This window comes from Xenia sp. Carnegie-2017, unplaced genomic scaffold (assembly GCF_021976095.1).
Source record: "Xenia sp. Carnegie-2017 unplaced genomic scaffold, XeniaSp_v1 HiC_scaffold_24, whole genome shotgun sequence".
NCBI classification, from domain to species: Eukaryota; Metazoa; Cnidaria; class Anthozoa; order Malacalcyonacea; family Xeniidae; genus Xenia; species Xenia sp. Carnegie-2017.
In genome coordinates, this window is record NW_025813487.1 from 1,361,664 (window position 1) to 1,382,483 (window position 20,820).

At 33.1% G+C, this 20,820-nt stretch overlaps 1 pseudogene; it reads left to right on the forward strand.

Moving 5' to 3' along the window:
* The window catches only part of LOC124451191, a 70,136-nt pseudogene extending 49,859 nt beyond the window's left edge, over positions 1-20,277 (forward strand).
* The last annotated feature ends 543 nt before the right edge of the window (positions 20,278-20,820 follow it).

Sequence of the window (20,820 nt, forward strand, 5' to 3'; positions counted from 1 at the left end):
AATTCGACGTCCGTTTTGATAATGAGGGTTTATTCGGAATATTTACAAAGTAGATATGTATCTGACGAGATGAGTACTCGTTATATGGTTTGTCGTCAGTTTTAATTTTATCATATAAGAATTCTGCAGAGAATCTTGAAGACATTTGTTCTAACATTTGAAATCTCGGTCGTGGCTGAAACAAGTGACAAATCAAATTATCCTCCAGTTTGTTTATATATTGCAAACAACGTTTGGCATGACATTCGAATCACCAAAATTGTCTACCCAGGTGTTTTAAACTATCAGAAGCGATGCTGCATGGCCACTATGAAAGTCATCTGATGCCAAAATATTTTGTATTCATCACAGTTGTGACTTGTGAAGCTTGAATGACTTTTTGAGCAAGTTGGAACATAAGCAGCAGCATGTTGGCCTCCACCAATAAAGTGCTTGAATAGCAATTTGTAAAACATATACTGCCATATGGTCGACATGACTTAACTTTGTTATTTCTGCCTTTTTAAATTCAATCAGGAGATTATTTATATATTTGACATGGATGCTTATTGATGATGTGAGAAGTGAACATAAAAAAGCTTCCTGAATGCTTTTGTGAATTGGATTGGTGTTGGCTTGGCGCAGTTTCCCCCCTGTCAAATGTTTTCTGGTGTATCTGTGTTTCACCTTTTGGTAAACATTTTACTGTGTAAAGTATTACAATATAAATAATGGCATTAAGAGTAACTATAACTGGTTTTTGTCAGAATAAGTTCTGTTTGTGACATGATTACTTACAATAAAAATTTTAATTTACTGAATGAAGTTTATGGATTTTAGCAAAAATTAAATTTTCGAGCCCTTTGTTGCAATAATTTCTCTCTGCTGGTTGATCAATGCGGTGAATCAAACATAATTCTAATCATTTTTCACATACAATTGTTGGTCACAACTCACAAGTGAAGTTTAACCAAAGAGCCAAAGAGGTAAGCTGTAGAAGCTTGACAATATGTTTGACATAATGGTAAAGTTGTTAATTTAATTGTAACAATTTATCAATAACTTCATTCTTTAAAAAATTGTAACTTCATATATTGTTTATTAAAAATAAGACAACAAAAAACATCTTTATTTGTAAGTTAATACAAATTTGACAGACAGATAGCCATAGGAACTCAATATACAAATACAAATAAAAACTTTCAATTACAATTATGCAGACAAGCTACATTGCAAATAAAAAGCCCCGATTCAAGAATCAAATATAAATTAGTTTAGTCCAAATTTTATACTAATAACGTCTTCATCTGAAGAACGTTCTTCACGCACAGTAGGTCGTTTTATCGCTTCTATCAAATCCGTTGACCATTCTAATAGGAAACTCTTTACTAGAAAATACAGAAATGGAATCACACTAAACATATTTATTACTTTTGTCCTAAATTATAAATTCTTAGGGCAACTGCCGTTCAATATAAGAGACTTTCTAAACATGGATCTCGCATATAATTCAAGGCAAGAAACTATAAAACCCGTAAAATTATATTTGACGAACGTATTTTACAGCAAAACTGTCTCTCACCTCATATGCTTGGTATCCTATCCGCTGGCATTAAAAATTTTGTCCATAAGTGAATTTAAATTCGTCAAATTTTCGAAAAACAACTCTTCATAATGTTAATCTATATACATTCTGGCCAGTTTATCTGGCAGGAGTAATGGCGGACGCAAAAGATGCGCACTTAAGAGCTGGGTACAAGCATTGAGTTCTATAATAACTGGAGCGGCTATCTCAACGCGGCCTTAGATATCTGATGATGCCAAAAAAATGGCAGATTTCGTCCGTTGCCGCTGAGACTACCGAAATTGACCGCTTTTCCGAAAATTTCACAATTTCCCACTCCCTCCTGAGGAAAGAGTGAGGAAAATGTATGTGTGTAGTATTTGGGATTCGGCAAGCAATTTTTCGATGAAAATCACGATAAAAACCGGCAATTCGTAACAGCGAGTCAACTGTGGTTGTCAGTTATCTGCTCCTACGAGGATGCATTTATAACTATCGACGAAAGACCTATATGTCGGCTACACATGTATGAATGCAGATGTGCGTCGTTTTCTTACCAGCGTCAAACTTGTTTGATCGATTAAACTCTTTACTCTATACAAAAAAGTATATCATAGTTCATCTCCACAGTGGTTCACGAGAGAGAAGTTAGCTTATTTGTTATCATTGCTATTTTGCTACTTTTCATGCAATGGGCAATGGCTTTTTTCGCCACAATTGTAGGATTTTTACTTGTTTCTTTAAAAAAGTACATATTAAATCTCTGGATATTTACGGATTTTCTGTAATTGAGTTTCATATGAAATTTCAAAAACACTCAAGATTGCATAGGTTTGGTAAATGAAAACAAACAATATTGTATAGAAATTATTTTAAGTGATCTTTTTGTGATGTTCTGAAGTGCAAGTGCATCAAATACTTGTAAAGTTGTAGCACATTTTGATTTTGTTGTATTAATATATGAATTGGGCAAAATGCAAATAATTATCAAAACACTTATGCTTCCAATGGTGCTTATAATTCATTTGTAGTTTTAATACTTCTACCTTTCTTTTTTGCTTTGTTTTGTTTTTCCTATATTTGCAATAAAAGTGCACTATAATTTGAATGATTAACACAGTTTTCACCTCAATAATAAATTTCATAAGCAGTTGTTAGTGCATTTTGTTCTCTGAGTATCCACATTTGGTGTTTTCTTCATACAAGAATGATGAAGTGCAAGTGGATATGTCATAGCAAGGCAATAAAACCAAATGAATTACATACCTATAGTGTACTTTTATGCTAGAAGCTTAGAAGCTTTTTAGAAATTAGAATATTATTGTATTATATTTCCTCTATATCATCAATCTCATGATAAAAAATAAGAAGCAAAAAATTTGTAGAAAAGCTTTGAAAAGTGAAAAACTTTTCTTTAAAAAAGTAGCAATAATGCATATGATAAATCTCCATTCTGTACTCTAATAGGAAAATAAGCTCAAACTGTTTCTTGAAGCAAAAACTGTAATAATGAAGAAATATACAGTACAGTAACTTTAAAAGTTTCATCACTGAATCTTTAATGCTTCAGTATAGTGCATTAGATATTAGTAACATTCAAACAACACTCAACTAAAATATTTTGATAAAGATCAAACTGTTTCTTGAAGCAAAAACTATGATTTAAAGCTCATCAAGATATGACATGATTTAAACATTAAGTTATATAAAACCCAATGGCTTATACAGTTTGAAGCTTCACCTCTGCATCAACTCATCATCAATCTCAGTACAAATGTTTACATCGACACAAACTTTATGGCCTTCCATTGTACATGTTTGTGAATTGACATTTCATTAAGCATCAAAACACACACAACCTTCTTGCCATCTTTCTTTGGATCATGAACTTTAACTTCAAAGCATTCAAGGAATCCTTAGTGAATCCATTGTGTCCATCCATAGAATTTGACCATGATCAAATTAAATAACTCTGGATAGGGCAGACAATAAATCAATTATCTTTACCGCATTATCATTTTTTAAGACTCTGCCTGGTCAATAACATCTTCCAATCATCTAAACCATAAGTCTGATGATGTCTTTGGAATAAAGACGAAATATTACACATTATTTTGTTTCAAACTCTTGTAATATCTTGAATATCAAGAAAACGAGATGTCCCTCTTCGGAATTTGCTTTATTTTATATTATTTGAAATTGTCTGCTTGTCCTGGTTATTGAATGACAAGTATAAAGGCATTTATGTATATAATAGCTATTTACATAATATTAAATTATATGGGGGATGAAAAAGGTCAAAGTTAAAGTGGGATAAGATGGTATGAAATGGGATAAGTGGAAATCACGAAAGAAATAAAAAACACACACAATCACAAAGTATACAGACATGGAGTTTTCTTGTGAATTCCACTTATCCTTGGGATTTATTATTTATAATATGAATTTGATTTCCGCTTGGTATATCCCTGGTCACTATTCTGAAGAAACATTTTAATAATGATTTTAAAGATCCTTGTGCTTTAAACAGTTCACAGATTTTTGTAGTTCTAAGTTTGGGGCATCTTATGAAAAAACATGTAAGATTAGCGTACATTTTGTTGTCTTTTACTGATTGATAAACAACTAAGGTAAACATTGGAATTTTCCAAAATAAACATGTTTCAGCATCTTATGATGTCATCTTCAGTATTAGTGACAATATTATGTATATGATACACCATATATGGTAGTAATGTGATACAGTGATAGTTTATTTAAATATAAGTAGATTATATACAGTAAAATATTGACATGAATTAATGCTAACTGTGTTTACAAGTTCTTCTCTAATTTAAAATTTTAAAATCTTAAGTTTTTAAGTTTTTCTTACTTTACAAAAAGGGAGGGATAACTAAGGACAGAGTAATAAAATTAGGGCAACCTCTCGAGCAGATGCAACCCTCAACCTTCCGTCTCCGGTTTGCACTGATCTGCTTTTGAGTTCTCCCAAAGTTCTCCTCGGTTTACATAAGCCTGTGTAAAAACATGAAACATCTTTTCTTTCTTAATTGCATGATCATGTTACATTGAGGCTTCATTTGACAAAATTTAAGGCTTTGGCTGCGTTTACACTATGTACCAGATTTGCCCATCAAGATATCTTCATTTGGGTTCAAGAGGTAACAGCTTGGAGTAAATACTTATTAAGTTGATAGATTTTAGTCAATTTAATTGTGTTTTTTTTGCATTTAACGATATCACTGACTTTTAATACAAAGAAAATTTAACCTGCAACGATAGCAATTCTGTACAGTAAACAGGGCCTTATTTTAGTTCACAAATATAAAGTTCGATGTTTGAAACGGGCGTAAAAATTTTGTCCTGTACTGAAGCATTAAAGATTCAGTGATGAAACTTTTAAAGTTACTGTACTGTATATTTCTTCAAACTGTTTCTTGTATATTCGTCAAATTTTCGAAAAACAACTCTTCATAATGTTAATCTATATACATTCTGGCCAGTTTATCTGGCTGGAGTAATGGCGGACGCAAAAGATGCGCACTTAAGAGCTGGGTACAAGCATTGAGTTCTGTAATAACTGGAGCGGCTATCTCAACGCGGCCTTAGATATCTGATGATGCCAAAAAAATGGCAGATTTCGTCCGTTGCCGCTGAGACTACCGAAATTGACCGCTTTTCCGAAAATTTCACAATTTCCCACTCCCTCCTGAGGAAAGAGTGAGGAAAATGTATGTGTGTAGTATTTGGGATTCGGCAAGCAATTTTTCGATGAAAATCACGATAAAAACATTGAGGCTTCATTTGACAAAATTTAAGGCTTTGGCTGCGTTTACACTATGTACCAGATTTGCCCATCAAGATATCTTCATTTGGGTTCAAGAGGTAACAGCTTGGAGTAAATACTTATTAAGTTGATAGATTTTAGTCAATTTAATTGTGTTTTTTTTGCATTTAACGATATCACTGACTTTTAATACAAAGAAAATTTAACCTGCAACGATAGCAATTCTGTACAGTAAACAGGGCCTTATTTTAGTTCACAAATATAAAGTTCGATGTTTGAAACGGGCGTAAAAATTTTGTTCAAAGACGCTAGAGGATTAATTATTTTATGTTTGAAAGGTCATATGCACCTCGAGCCAATAAAAATAAAACATTTTATCGTGACGTCGATTTAAGAAGTGTTAAAGTATTTAAATTGGTATGTGTTTACTTTAACGTCAGTCAAGTTGCTTTAACTTTATAGAGAGGAAATGTAAGTACTGTGTATTTACTGGCGAACAGGCGAAGTAAGAAATATATGGAAGAATTTAACAGGTCTTGTTAAGCTTTCGTAGTGTGAAGGATTTTACTATTCGCGACTAAAAAGGTCAAATTTAGAATCGGAAATATGTTCAGAAAGGATGTCCATGACGTCTGTACTGTATTGGTTAAGTGTTGAGGTTACACCACAAATGGAATGATAAAAAGTTATTAAAAGAACATTGTATAACATGTATGAACATTTATGTTGGACTATGAAGACGGACTACATTCTACAAATATGGAAAAGGGGCAAATACAAAAGAGGAGAATGGAGAAATATGATCCAGGTTTTAAAGTTCGTAATTAGAGTTGACAAGTTTTAAATTTAGTGTGCATGAATATGAGGTTATTATAATGGATCACGGTGGTCTATTTTTACAATTTGAAGATAAATAAAAAAATCAAGTTTAAACTAGGATTTTGTGATTAAATCTTTCAATTTTTTGTTGTCAATATAAGAGGCCAAGTGCTGCAAGTAAATAGCTGGTTTTCACTAGTTATTTTTTTTTTAAATGCATACTAAAATATTTCAGTTTCTGAAGAAAAATTACAACAAAATAGTCTATTTTAAAAAGCGTTCATTGAATTTCTGAGAGAAAAAAATGTCGCTAAGTAATTGCACGAAGCATAAAAACTTATGCGATCAACAAAAAAGCAAGAGACATCAAGTAACTGGAGTCAGATTAGAAAAGAAAAATTTTAAACTACGACGTTATTTGAAACTGAATTAAAGGTTTTACCAAAATCAAAGGAGACCACTCGAACAAAATCTGTATGCTCGTTCAACCATTTTAACCAAAGATACCGACGTTTGTAACCTTTACAACTTAACTAACACATGTTACTGAAAGTACTTAACAAAAAACCGAAAATGCCAAATGAGAAATTAATTTAACCTAGAGCAGAGAAGCCTATACCTCATCAAAGGAGCCTTTGTTAAAAGATATTATATCTTTTCTTACATGAAGTACGACAACTCAATGTTTCCTGTTTCTAGCATTGAGTTCTATAATAACTGGAGGAGAAACGTCAACAAAATTAGTATAAATTATTAGCGCGCGGCCGCGTGGTCAAAAACATGGCGGATTTTGGTGGTCAAAGTCAGCGGAGAGACGCGGGCTCATGAAATAAAATTTTTGTCGCCCACCCTGATTTGACCACCACAATTGCGAGTATAGAAAATATCAAAACTATTTATTTTCCTAACATAAACACTTTTTTAAAACTTTATTTATTAAACTGCCAACTTGTTTGGTTTGCGGATGCTGAAATAGCGAAGTAGCACAGTATTAGTTTTACTATTTTGTTTTTAACACGATACTTGAAGAGTGTTTCTACTACTAAGTTTTAATTTAAAGTTATTTTGGTCCAGTCTTGTTTGTTCTTCACTTAATCGCTCGCCAGACGTGGCGAAGCTGTCAATTTTTATCGAGTTTTGCATCCATCTTGTATCATGATCAAGGCATCAAGCTAAACTCTCCTGATTTGAATTGAGTTTACCTCCCGAACATGGGGCATAATTTGTTCATGTTTTTTTTTAAAAGATGAAGGGAAAGTTTACAACAGAGTTGTGTTGAAATTGAATGCAGTGCCATGCAAAATTAATGAGAACCATGGTATATGTTGTATAATAAAAATAACTATTAAACTATTTGCCTGCTCAATTTGACTGACTGTATGGTGTAGACAATTATAATGAGATTGGAAAGTTGGATTTATGCAAACAATTTTAAAGTACTACTTAGCGTTTCTGTAAATGAAGTATTTATTGTTATAGTAAACAGGTTAATACTTCAAAACCAAGATGAAAGTAGTGTGTTGAACATTGTGCTAAGATTTGTTTCTACCTTGAAATTTTTGTTCTACAGTAGCTTAAGATTATATCATTAATATGCATGAAAAATTAAACATATTATTGTCTCATCTCATTAAATCCATACTTGGTATGATTCCAGGTGATCCACAAATTCACATTGGATGCATTGGTTACAATGAAGTTGAATGTAGAAGAAGCAAAAATAGATGGCAAAGAAATTCTTTGTGTCTTATGAAGAATTAGTAGAAATCAATAAAAAAATTCTTTAAACAAATTGTAAACAAATTTAAATTTGCTCTTGGTCAAGCAACCTAGTCAAAGAAGCAAAGTCTGTCTTCAACATGTGACCTTTCCAATTATTTAGTTTCTTTGTACAAAATACTATTTTCGAGAAACTTGATTTGCAAGTCTTTCATTAATATTTTTTTACCAAGAGATAAAAGGAACTAATTCAAAGGCTTGATGTAAAATACAAAGATTTAACAAGTTGTTTATCATTTAATTCCCAAATGTTAGTTTTGTTAGCTGTAAGTTGTTTAAGCAAAACAGAAGAGTAGTAGTGCTCAAAGGGGTTAGCATTTTTGAGAAATTATATCTTGTTCATGACGTATATTACACAATTCCAAAAAAACTGTAAGTAATGCACAATAATATCTATAGAACTTGATAAATTTCTTCACATACACTGTCAAATAACTATTTTGCCTTCATGCAGCAATAGACAGTGTTTTTGTCAGAGAAGCACTTTAGTTTCCAAGTTTGTAATTTCAATGGAAAATTAATGTAGTTCTGTTCAGTAATATATCCAAGATTCTGCCAAGCTGTTTACAAAATACAAATTACCAAGCAACAGTGTCATGGTGTTTTGAATTTTTTTCTTTTTTGTAGCTCTTCTAGTTCAACATACTTTCTTTATGAGTTTTCAGTAGATTTATCAGGTAATGACAATACACATATGATACTTATCCATGGTAAACTTTCAGTTGACTTATGTCGTAGGACTGAAGCAAACATTTTCTCGCTTCCTTAGGAGCATTTTTACACAGATTTATCCATTTGAAGCAAGAAAAATAGGTGCACCAAACTGTTTACAAACAGTCAAACACACAAAAGCATGAAATAATGTATAAGTTTGACGAGATTGACAGGTCTAGTAACGAATGCCGTTTGATTTTCACTTTTTAAAGGCTAAAATGTCATAAAATAACTTAAATGTTACATCCAAAATATGCGTTTCTCTACCGTCGATCTTCTTTATTTTGATGTGTGTCTGAACTGTGTTTTTCACGCAATGCTGAAGCATTATTTTCACATGATATGCTGTCGGCATCGTAATTGTTTTTTTCTCACTTGTTTTCGTTCATACAAACAGTATTAGAAATCAGGAGGGAGTGAATATTGAAAAAAAATTTTAAAGTGGAAGTTTTAACCACCAAAATCCGCCATTACCGCCATGTTTTTGACCACGGGGTCCAGGCCATTGAGTTCTATAATAACTGGAGCGGCTATCTCAAGCGCGGCCTTCGATATCTGATGTTGTAAAAAAAATGGCGGATTTCGTCCGTTGCCGCTGAGATTTACCGAAATTGACCGCTTTTCCGAAAATTTCACAATTTCCCACTCCCTCCTGAAGAAAGAGTGAGGAAAATGTATGTGTGTATTTGGGATTCGGCTAGCAATTTTTTGATGAAAATCACGATAAAAACCTACAATTCGTAACAGCGAGTCAACTGTGCTTGCTTTCCAGTCATCGGCTCCTGCGAGGAAAGCTATTAACTATAAACTATGTACGAAAGAACTCTTTGAACGTGTTTAAACATCGTGTCTAATGTACATGTGCACGATGTGGACGATGTGGTCTCTTTTCAAGGTAAGGAGAAAGTCTTAAAGCCATGTCCAGCCGACAATTTAAAAAAAGATAGTAAAAAACAAATTCTGAAGAAACGAGATATCTCGAGATGAAAAAAATGTGAATGAAAACAAAACGCGAAGTGAACTGTAAAATTTCGATTTATTTCAAAGTCATCCTCAGACAGAATGATAATCCAAACAATGCATACACATATATATTTACAATGCATGAATTAAGTAACGAAAGTCAAGCAATAGAAATTAAATAGTTTGATATTTACGAAAGCGGAGTTGGAAGTGCTGTCATATTTTAAAAGGATGAATTGAAACAAGAGACCAGACTGGTGGAATGAGTGTATTGTAATTTAAGAGAAGAGTTGTAATTCTTTGCTAGCCTTAAGTCCCGTGTTAACAAACCATTTCTTAATATATGTGTATGCATGGTTTGGATTATCATTCTGTCTGTGGATGACTTTGAAATAAATCGAAAATTTACAGTTCACGTCTTGTTTTGATTCACATTTTTAAATCTCAAGATGTCTTGTTTCTTCAGAATTTGTTCTTTACTTAACTCTTAAAGAGTACTCTATAGTCATATTTATGTCAATGTGGTAATGTATGTTAGTGCAATCAGACTAAGTTACACAACATATTTGCAATAAGAATTTTCTTTTAATGAAGTTTTGAGAAAAAAAGCAATATATAATCTTTTTGTATTTCTGCTAAAGATGACTAAATGACAAAAAAAAAATATTTAAAATTTATTTCCTTGTAAGGTTTATTGTACAGTTGCTGCAATTGTTCAGCACGTTTTTGACTGGTAGGTTTCCTTCCCTACACTGCTTGGCAACATGGCCCAATCTTTTGCATATATAGCAACGTCGTCCTGTTAAATATTCATAAGAAAGCTGTAGTTCATAACACTTTTTATTTGTTTGTGTCATTAACTTAATTCTATTAACAATAATGCATGCAACTTGAAGTTTTCAACCATCTAATCAAGCTGATGTTTTATCAATAGGTCAATCAAACTTACTTCTTCTCATACGATTAAACTCTATACAAAAAAAAGTATATAATTGTCAATTACAATTGTCATGAAAGAAATGTTATTTCATTTTTTGTCATTACTTTTCTTACATTCATTCATTTTGTGGCCTTTGTGGCCACAATTATAGCATCTTCCTTCATTAAAAAAACAATGGCAATTATCAGCCAGGCATCAAAGGCAATTAGTACATGTATACACTATACCACACCTTTAAATGAACTTTTTGCTTCGACATTGCTTTCTACATAAACAAATCGTTTGTTAGGTGCTGTTTGATTTGTTATGTGTATGATTAAATTTCAGGTTAAAAGACTCTTGGTGAAAAGACTCATGGTGAAAAGGCTCAGGTGAAAAGACAAAAGTATCATGTGAGAGCTGATGGGCATATATCATATATGAATGAGAACAGTATTGTATACAAAGCACTGTTTACCTTCTTTATTTTTTTGGTTTTCAGAATTGGAGCCACCTCAAATAGTAGTAGATTTTTAGCACATTTTGATGCATTGTTGTATTGTGTAATAAAGCAAAAAACAATCATTAAACAGTATAACCATTTTTGGCTAAATACACACTTGCATTTTCATTATCTTCCTCTTCAGTTTCCTGACCTGTTTTGAATGCAATTGAACTATTTGAGTGATTTTCAGTTTTCAAAACAAAAACAAATTTTATACACATTTGATACCAGTGTCCATTGCTTTTTCCTCATCTGTATAATCTAGCATCTGGTGTTTTTGTATGCAAAAAACGATAAAGTGTAAATAGATATTTTGCAAGAAGGGATTTAAACCATGTAAATGAATCACTTTTTGTTTACTTCCATGCTGAAAGCTTCATATAAAGCTTTTCAGATCAGAAATTATTAAATTATTGATCTGTACTAACCTCTTTTTCATCCATGGACCACAATAGAAAGTTGGCAAATACAATAAAAACAAGAAATAAGCAAAGGAAAATTCAGACAAGTTTTAAAAATATTTATAGTATTTAAAAAAAGCGGGAAAAAAATGCAAATGACAAACGCCAATGCTGTATTCTGATTGGTTAACAAATCAAACTTTTTTTTAACTATGAAGAACTAAATATTGCATTGAATTTTAAAGTTTTTTATAGTTTGTAAGAGATGATTCCCATGATAATATACATGTAAATTTAGCGTGCACAAATCGTAAATTGCTGTATCAGTAACGTTGAAACAGGGTGTAAATCCTGGAGAGGGATTGATATGTGGTGGCTCAGCCTCTCCCTTCAAAAGTTAGCAGTTTTGTTGAGCAAAGCATGTAATTTTTCGGAAATTAAAACGGCAAATATTAGCGATGACGTTTGGATCAACTCATAACTAAGTAAAAAGCGATTTGGCTGGTATTAACAAACAAAATTACACTACGTTATTGCTGGGCAAATCAAATTTTGCAACGTTCCCCCTCTCCATTCTCGGGACTCAAGTCCCACCACTGCATTCAAGTAACATTCTTCTAAATTTTTTTTCAAGTTATTCGAAGTTTAACCATTGGCTTTTTACAAGTCAAGAAACTATATAAACAATGTGAACTCATTGAACTATAAGGTACAAAAATGTTAAAGATAAAATGTTACGCATCATGAACGTTGTTCAAGGACTTCCGCATTCAGATCATCCCGGCAATATTCATAATGTCACCTGTAAGTTAAACACGTGCGTTTAATATTGAGTAGCGTTTATTTTTAAAAGAACGTTAACAATGCATTTATCAATTGACAGACTGCTTTAATTTTGAAAAAAGCACTTACTACAACGCTCGATCTGATTGAAAGTGTTATCAATGTTAGGATCGCAAAATAGTTTTCTTAAGTCGTCCAATTGGGCTGTTTTGTTGAGTATTTTTTTCTCTATAAAAAATAGTTCAAAATGAATATTGTGCTATTGTTGTTCTATATTGTACTATGTTGTAGAGGAATACTCACATAGAAGACTTGCATTTCGAATTACTTTTCATTCTTTTTAATTGTTTAGTTACGTAAACTAGGTTATAATTTCATGTTGCAATATTAAGCCTCGAACACAAGTGTGCAGGAACCATTACATTTCTTGTCGAAACACGTATTGCTATGTGCCAGGAAAGTGCTATCAATGTTAGGACCACAAAATAGTTTTCTTATGTCGTACAATTGGGCTGTTTTGTTGAGTATTTTTTTCTGTATAAAAAAAATAGTTCAAAATGAATATTGTGCTATTGTTGTTTTATGTTCTACTATGTTGTAGAGGAATACTCACATAAAAGACTTGCATTTCGAATTACTTCTCATTCTTTTTAATTGTTTAGTTACGTAAACTAGGTTATAATTTCATGTTACATTTTTAAGCCTCGAACACAAATGTGCAGGCACCATTAAATTTCTCCTCGAAACACATATTGCTATGTGCCAGGACGCCTACAGCCTCAAAAAAATGGAATAGTCAAATGAAAAATTCCATTTCTAGGCACAGGCAAAGCCTCGAAAACACAATAGTGTCCAGGCAACGTTCAATCTACTGATGATTGAACAACACAAGCTTAGACAGCTTTTTACGAATTTTCTGACCATGCAACTTATCGTTTTGCGTTTTGGTCAAGTCATGCATTCTTATTTTCACAAATGCCTCAGCACAACACTTTATCAGTTTATAAGCATGATTATCTGTAACATGCTAACATGCTAAAAACTTTTTTCTCTACACACACAGATAATATCGTCGCAGCAATTGCACTCGATATGTTTGCTGCTGCATGTGGCAAGCCACCATGGCAGGAATTTACCATCCTCATTACACATTTCTCTGTTTCCTGACACATTTTCAGAAGATCGTCAGTTGGTATTTTTAAACCACCGTTGCTCTTCCATGCCACAAATAGTTCTGGTGCTCTTTCTTTAGATGATGTCAGAGCATCCATACAATCATCACAATGGATCTTCCTTTTCACCATTTTTGCGACATACCCAGCAATATACGATATTGCTGCCTCCTTGTAGTCTGAAAGCTGAATGTAGTTTGAGGTGTCGCTGTAATCGTGGTCAGTTTGTTCTGGCCCACGCAGTTCTAGATCGTATCTTCTTGCAGTATTTACATCGGAAATATCTGCCGACATTTGTTCACTCTCACACCGATCTTCTAGTCTACTTAGAATTTCGGTACCATCCTGAGCAACACAATTTCCATGACCTCCTTTAATGTTATGTCGCATCAACAACTGCTTGTACGCTGCTTTGAACTGTCGAGATTTCGGGTTGTTGTTCCAACCTCCTGACGCTCGCACAGCTGAAAAAAACAATTCTAAATGATCTTGACTTGTCTTATAAGTAAGCAAATATTTAAGGGGAGAATTTACACTTATAACAAGATCATCACCAAGCCCTTGCACTGCTTCAATGCACAACAGAAACCCCAAGAATCCTGTTTTCCTCTTATGGGAAAAAATCGACTTTCCATCAGCACCCTTCAGATTTAAGACGTATTGCCTTGCTTCATCCAAGAAGGTTTTTATCAGCTTGTAATTCGCTTTCCTTATTGGTGCTTTGTAATTTTTAGCAATTGGATTCCTGGAATTCAAAACGTCAAACAAGCGATCAAATACTCGAATGAATTTGACTGTTTTATCACACCCTTTAAACTGTGGAAGTTTGAGCTTACCTTCACTGAACTCTAAAGCATCTGCAACACTCGAGCTGAGTGCTTGCACTGCTAAATTACCTTCATTTTCTGTGGCTTCCAGTTTATGTGAGCTTTCTTTAGTTTGTTGGCAAGTCGCAAGCCTTCTGAGGCTTGCAGTTTTCTAGCTCAACTAGGTATTGCCATCTTACCAAACCATCTTTTCATCCTTCAGAGTTCTCAATTCAGAAATTGCTCCTCTGACAAGCTTGATCATGTGACAAGGATCTAAAATGCATAAATTTTCAACATTAAATCAGATGGATGTAAAAAATATGCTTGGAAATCATTAAGTGAAAGTTTCACTCCAAGCAACTTCATCATTGCAAGATGTGTGGATGGACCATCACACGTTAAACTTCCAACTTTAACACCAACATCATGTAACTGCATCAAACACTCCTTGGTTAAATGTGCTTTTACTTCTGCAGTGAGGCCATCTACCAAGAAGTAACCAACTGGTACTTTCCAAGATGAATCTAGAGCAACAGCCATGTCATCGTCAATCCCAGTACCAAGGTCAACATAACCACAAACTTTTTGACCATCCCATTCTACGTGTTTGCGGATTGACATTTCATCCAGCATCAATGCACATATGACTTCCTTGCCATCTTTCTTTGATTCTTGAACCTTCACTTTCAAAGCATTCAAGGCATCCTTGGTGAAACCAGGGTCACCATCCACGGAATTATACCAAAATCGAATTACTCTTGGATGAGGTAAGGCTAAATTAAACTTCTCACGAACATAATCATAAGCCTTAGGCGAGTAAAATTTCAAAGTTAGTGCAAAAGCTTGCAATTCTGAGGGGTATTGAGCACCTTTTTTACCCTGAGTGTTTGCCACTAAACGACTCAAAATATCTTCAGGAACCCCAGATAGTGAAGCATTAAGAAGTTCAGCTTGATCAGAGCTGATCATTTTATCATCTCTAAGGCAATCAATGATTGACAATAAATCATTTACCTTCTTTTTCAGTCTACTTTTTTCCATATTAGACACTTTTAACATCTTTCTATAATACTCTGCCCGGTCTATAACATCTTCCAATTGTCTTTTCAGTCTCCTGGGAGACTTAAGACAATACGAGTGATCATGAGTAGAGAAATGACGACTCACCTTTTCAGTGCTCTTCGTACATTCAACATCCTTCACCTGTTGAAATAATGTGGGCACAGCTTTATCTTCTAGACACACTTTGTTACCTGATATTCTCTTCATGCTATCGGAAAAATGATCTGAGCAAACTCTGCTCCACTTAGTTAGAACTGTGAGAGGCGACCATTTCTTTATACTATTTACCCATTCCAAAAAAAGTGCAGGGTTTTTTCTTCGTCAGGAAAACTATTTGAAATAGATTAGTAAATTTATTGTTTCATGCGTTGATTCAACAAATAAATAAACAAATTTGTTGAATTTTTTAAAAAACACACAGGAAAACATCAGTGTATGCAGTATTTAAGACAATGTTTTTTCATAAGGCCTTACACATTTTGGGGCTTTCAATTGTATAAATGCCGATTCAATCTTTCAGGAACAAACAAAATAAGTGAATAACTCACCTGTGAAAAGCGATGTCCTTCGCGTTGTCAATATTACGACATTCTACAATTGAACATCGATTAGGTATTTTTGAAAAAAATATTGTTTTGGCCTTGAAAAATATTGTTTATTTATCATACAGCTTGCAATTGCATTTGAAATTTTCAACTGAAGGCGGGAAAATCAATAACATCAATCCGGGGGAGGTCGAGAATATTATTTTTCTGCAAAGCGATCATTTCAGCGGAAATACGTCCGTTGGCCGCCATTTTTTTGGCATCTCGCCCCAGTAAAGTTAGCCTCTCCAGTTATTATAGAACTCAATGGATTCACCCATTGAGTTCTATAATAACTGGGGGGGAAACGTCAACAAAATTAGTATAAATTATTAGCGCGCGGCCGCGTGGTCAAAAACATGGCGGATTTTGGTGGTCAAAGTCAGCGGAGAGACGCGGGCTCATGAAATAAAATTTTTGTCGCCCACCCTGATTTGACCACCACGATTGCGAGTATAGAAAACATCAAAACTATTTATTTTCCTAACATAAACACTTTTTTAAAACTTTATTTATTAAACTGCCAACTTCTGTGGTTTGGGGATGCTGAAATAACGACAGAAAAGGGAACATTTCTTGACTCCGGTAAGTAGCACAGTATTAGTTTTACTATTTTGTTTTTAACACGATACTTGAAGAGTGTTTCTACTACTAAGTTTTAATTTAAAGTTATTTTGGTCCAGTCTTGTTTGTTCTTCACTTAATCGCTCGCCAGACGTGGCGAAGCTGTCAATTTTTATCGAGTTTTGCATCCATCTTGTATCATGATCAAGGCATCAAGCTAAACTCTCCTGATTTGAATTGAGTTTACCTCCCAAAAAGGGGGCATAATTTGTTCATGTTTTTTTTTGAAAAGACGAAGGGAAAGTTTACAACAGAGTTGTGTTGAAATTGAATGCAATGCCATGCAAAATTAATGGGAACTATGGTATATGTTGTATAATAAAAATAACTATTAAACTGTTTGCCTGCTCAATTTGACTGACTGTATAGTGTAGACAATTATAATGGGATTGGAAAGTTGGATTTATGCAAACAATTTTAAAGTACTACTTAGCGTTTCTGTAAATGAAGTATTTATTGTTATAGTAAACAGGTTAATACTTCAAAACCAAGATAAAAGTAGTGTGTTGAACAATGTGCTAAGATTTGTTTCTACCTTGAAATTTTTGTTCAACAATAGCTTATGATTATATCATTAATATGCATGAAAAATTAAACATATTAGCATCTCATCTCGTTAAATCCATACTTGGTATGATTCCAGGTGATCCACAAATTCACATCGGATGCATTGGTTACAAAGAAGTTGAATGTAGAAGAAGCAAAAATAGATGGCAAAGAAATTCTTTGTGTCTTATGAAGAATTAGTAGAAATCAATAAAAAGAATTCTTTGAACAAATTGTAAACAAATATAAATTTGCTCATGGTCAAGCAACCTAGTCAAAGAAGCAAAGTCTGTCTTCAACATGCGACCTTTCCAATTATTTAGTTTCTTTGTACAAAATACTATTTTCGAGAAACTTGATTTGTAAGTCTTTCATTAATATTTTTTTACCAAGAGATAAAAGGAACTATTTCAAAGGCTTGATGTAAAATACAAAGATTTAACAAGTTGTTTATCATTTAATTCCCAAATGTTAGTTTGTACATATAAATAATTAGTATTGGTAGCTGTAAGTTGTTTAAGCAAAACAGAAGAGTAGTAGTGCTCGAAGGGGTTAGCATTTTTGAAAAATTATATCTTGTTCATGACATATATTACACAATTCCAAAAAACTGTAAGTAATGCACAATAATATCTACAGAACTTGATAAATTTCTTCAGCTACACTGTCAAATAACTATTTTGCCTTCATGCAGCAATAGACAGTGTTTTTGTCAGAGAAACCAATGCACTTTAGTTTCCAAGTTTGTAATTTCAATGGAAAATTAATGTAGTTCTGTTCATTAATAGATATAAACACGCTGGAAAATACTTGTGTTTGATAACATCCGAAAGTACGTTTTCTGAGGATTTCAAATATATCTTTACTTTTGTGGCCCAAATTTGTGGAGCGAATCAACAGCCATGCAAAGTCGACTGTGAAGGTACCACAGGATTCAAGATAGTACGGTTTTTATACGGTAAACACGCTGCAATATACTCGTATTTGGTATCAGATTAAAGATCTTGCTATGAGGATTACAATTATGTCTTTATTATTGTGGCCGAAAGTCCAGGAGCGAATCTACAGCTTGAGAAATGTGGAGACTTTTTGCGTTAATTAATAGGCAAGTTGTCATGTTGCATTATTTCACTAACGTCTAAATATGCCGGGTTTTGGACTAGTTAACACGCTGCAATATACTCGTATTTGGTATCAGATTAAAGATCTTGTTCTGAGGATTAAAATATGTCTTTATTATTGTGGCCGAGATTCCAGGAGCGAATCTACAGCTTTGGAAAGGTAGAGCATTTTTGCGTTAATTAATATTCGCGGTACTTAACTGACATGAAGAAATCTATGTCAACGTGTGCAATGAATATAATGTACTGCTGTGTTCAGGAATGTTGCTTTACAAAATGATCGCTTTATGATTTTGATCTATTCTAGAGGAAATAAACGCTGTTCAAGGAAATGAAAAATCTACAGAGTAAGTTTAATTATGTAAAGTTGCCCAATTTTCTTTCCAATTTTCCAATTTTAACATGACCAAAATAAGCTACTAACTTTGAATCTTAATAAATTCACAGTTATATCCAGACTACGCATGCGCACAAATTTGCTAAGTTTTATTGTTCAAAAGTTACATTTATAAACCAGAATGTTGCTTTGATTTATTTATAATAAAATCTTCAGGAATGTTTCTTCTGCAACTCTACCTCCACTACCTGGACAGCAAACATTCATTACAGCAGATCAATATTTTCTTCCTTTTGAGTTGGCTTGTCAAACAAAATGTGACAGGATTGTCACCATTGCACTTGACTGTATACAAGTAAGTTGTTTTTTTTTTGATGTGTTAGGACACTTGGAGTCTTTAGTTGTAAGAAATAGATTTAATATTGTAAACTCTTTCATTGCATTGTTATTAAGTTATTACAATTTGATAGCACAAAATAAGTTCCTGCAGTACTTTCTTTTTTTAGTTACCTCCTAAATTTCTCCTAGAAATTGTTAATATTGCCAACCTTATGTATCAACAGTACTCATCCCCAAGTCTCACAACTTCACATGTGTCTTTTCACAACCATTCTTTATTCCTCTATCAACAGTACTCATCCCCAAGTCTCACAACTTCACATGTGTCTTTTCACAACCATTCTTTATTCCTCTATCAACAGTACTCATCCCCAAGCCTCACAATTTCCCTTTTTTTTTTATCACAACCATTCTTTATTCCTCTATCAACAGTACTCATCCCCAAGCCTCACAACTTCACATGTGTCTTTTCACAACCATTCTTTATTCCTCTATTAACAGTACTCATCCCCAAGCCTCACAACTTCACATGTGTCTTTTCACAACCATTCTTTATTCCTCTATCAATAGTACTCATCCCAAGCCTCACAACTTCACATGTGTCTTTTCACAACCATTCTTTATTCCTCTATCAATAGTACTCATCCCCAAGCCTCACAACTTCACATGTGTCTTTTCACAACCATTCTTTATTCCTCTATCAACAGTACTCATCCCCAAGCCTCACAACTTCACATGTGTCTTTTCACAACCATTCTTTATTCCTCTATCAACAGTACTCATCCCCAAGCCTCACAATTTCACATGTGTCTTTTTATCAGCATTTTGTATTCCTTCACAAATCTAGGTTATGTATTTTGCTTTTATAAACTGGAGTATTTCAAACATTCTTTGTTCTTAGAAACTCATTGCTTATGGTCATATAGTTGGTGATACACCAGACTCCATTGAACTAGAGAGACGTTTAATTGACAGAATTATCGAGACTATTTGTACTTGCTTTACCGGTATAAATACTAATGTAAATGTTCAAATACAACTTATAAAGGTATTTATAAAAAGTAATATCAAACTGTTAAAGTATTTAATGAGATAAATGATATATCCTTGAGGAATTTAAACAGGGTTATGTATCCCTATGTTTGTTACATTTTTTGTGCCAAGAGTTTTTTAATTATCACATTGAATAATTGGATTCCAACAAGATTAAAAAAGGCTATGTGTTAACTGTAGACAGTTGAAAATGATCTGATTTTTATAATGTCTATGTTTTTTTATCTATATTTACAGGCTCTTCTAACAGCTGTTACATCAAGTACTTGTGAAGTTCATGAAGGAACTTTACTTCAAGCAGTTAGAACAGTTTACAACATTTAACTTGTCAGTAAATGTCTTATTAGTCAAACAACAGCAAAGGCAACACTGACGCAAATGATAAGTCTTGTGTTTCAGAGAATGGAAAGTCAAGCTGTAAGTTTTGTTCTGATGAACAAAATATTTTTGTATCATGTTGTACATCAATAGACAAGTCAATGTTGATAATGTATCGTATTGTACATCAATAGACATGTCAATGTTGATAATATTGTATCGTATTGTACATCAATAGACATGTCAATGTTGATAATATTGTATCATATTGTTCATCAATAGACATGTCAATGTTGATAATATTGTATCATATCGTACATCAATAGAGATGTCAATGTTGATAATATTGTATCATATTGTACATCAATAGACATGTCAATGTTGATAATATTGTATCATATTGTACATCAATAGACGTGTCAATGTGGATAATATTGTATCATATTGTACAACAAAGTCATGTCAATGTTGATAGACATATTGTAATCAATAACATGTCAATGTTGATATATTGTACATCAATAGACATGTCAATGTTGATAATATTGTATCATATTGTACATCAATAGACATGTCAATGTTGATAATATTGTATCATATTGTACATCAATAGACATGTCAATGTTGATAATATTGTATCAT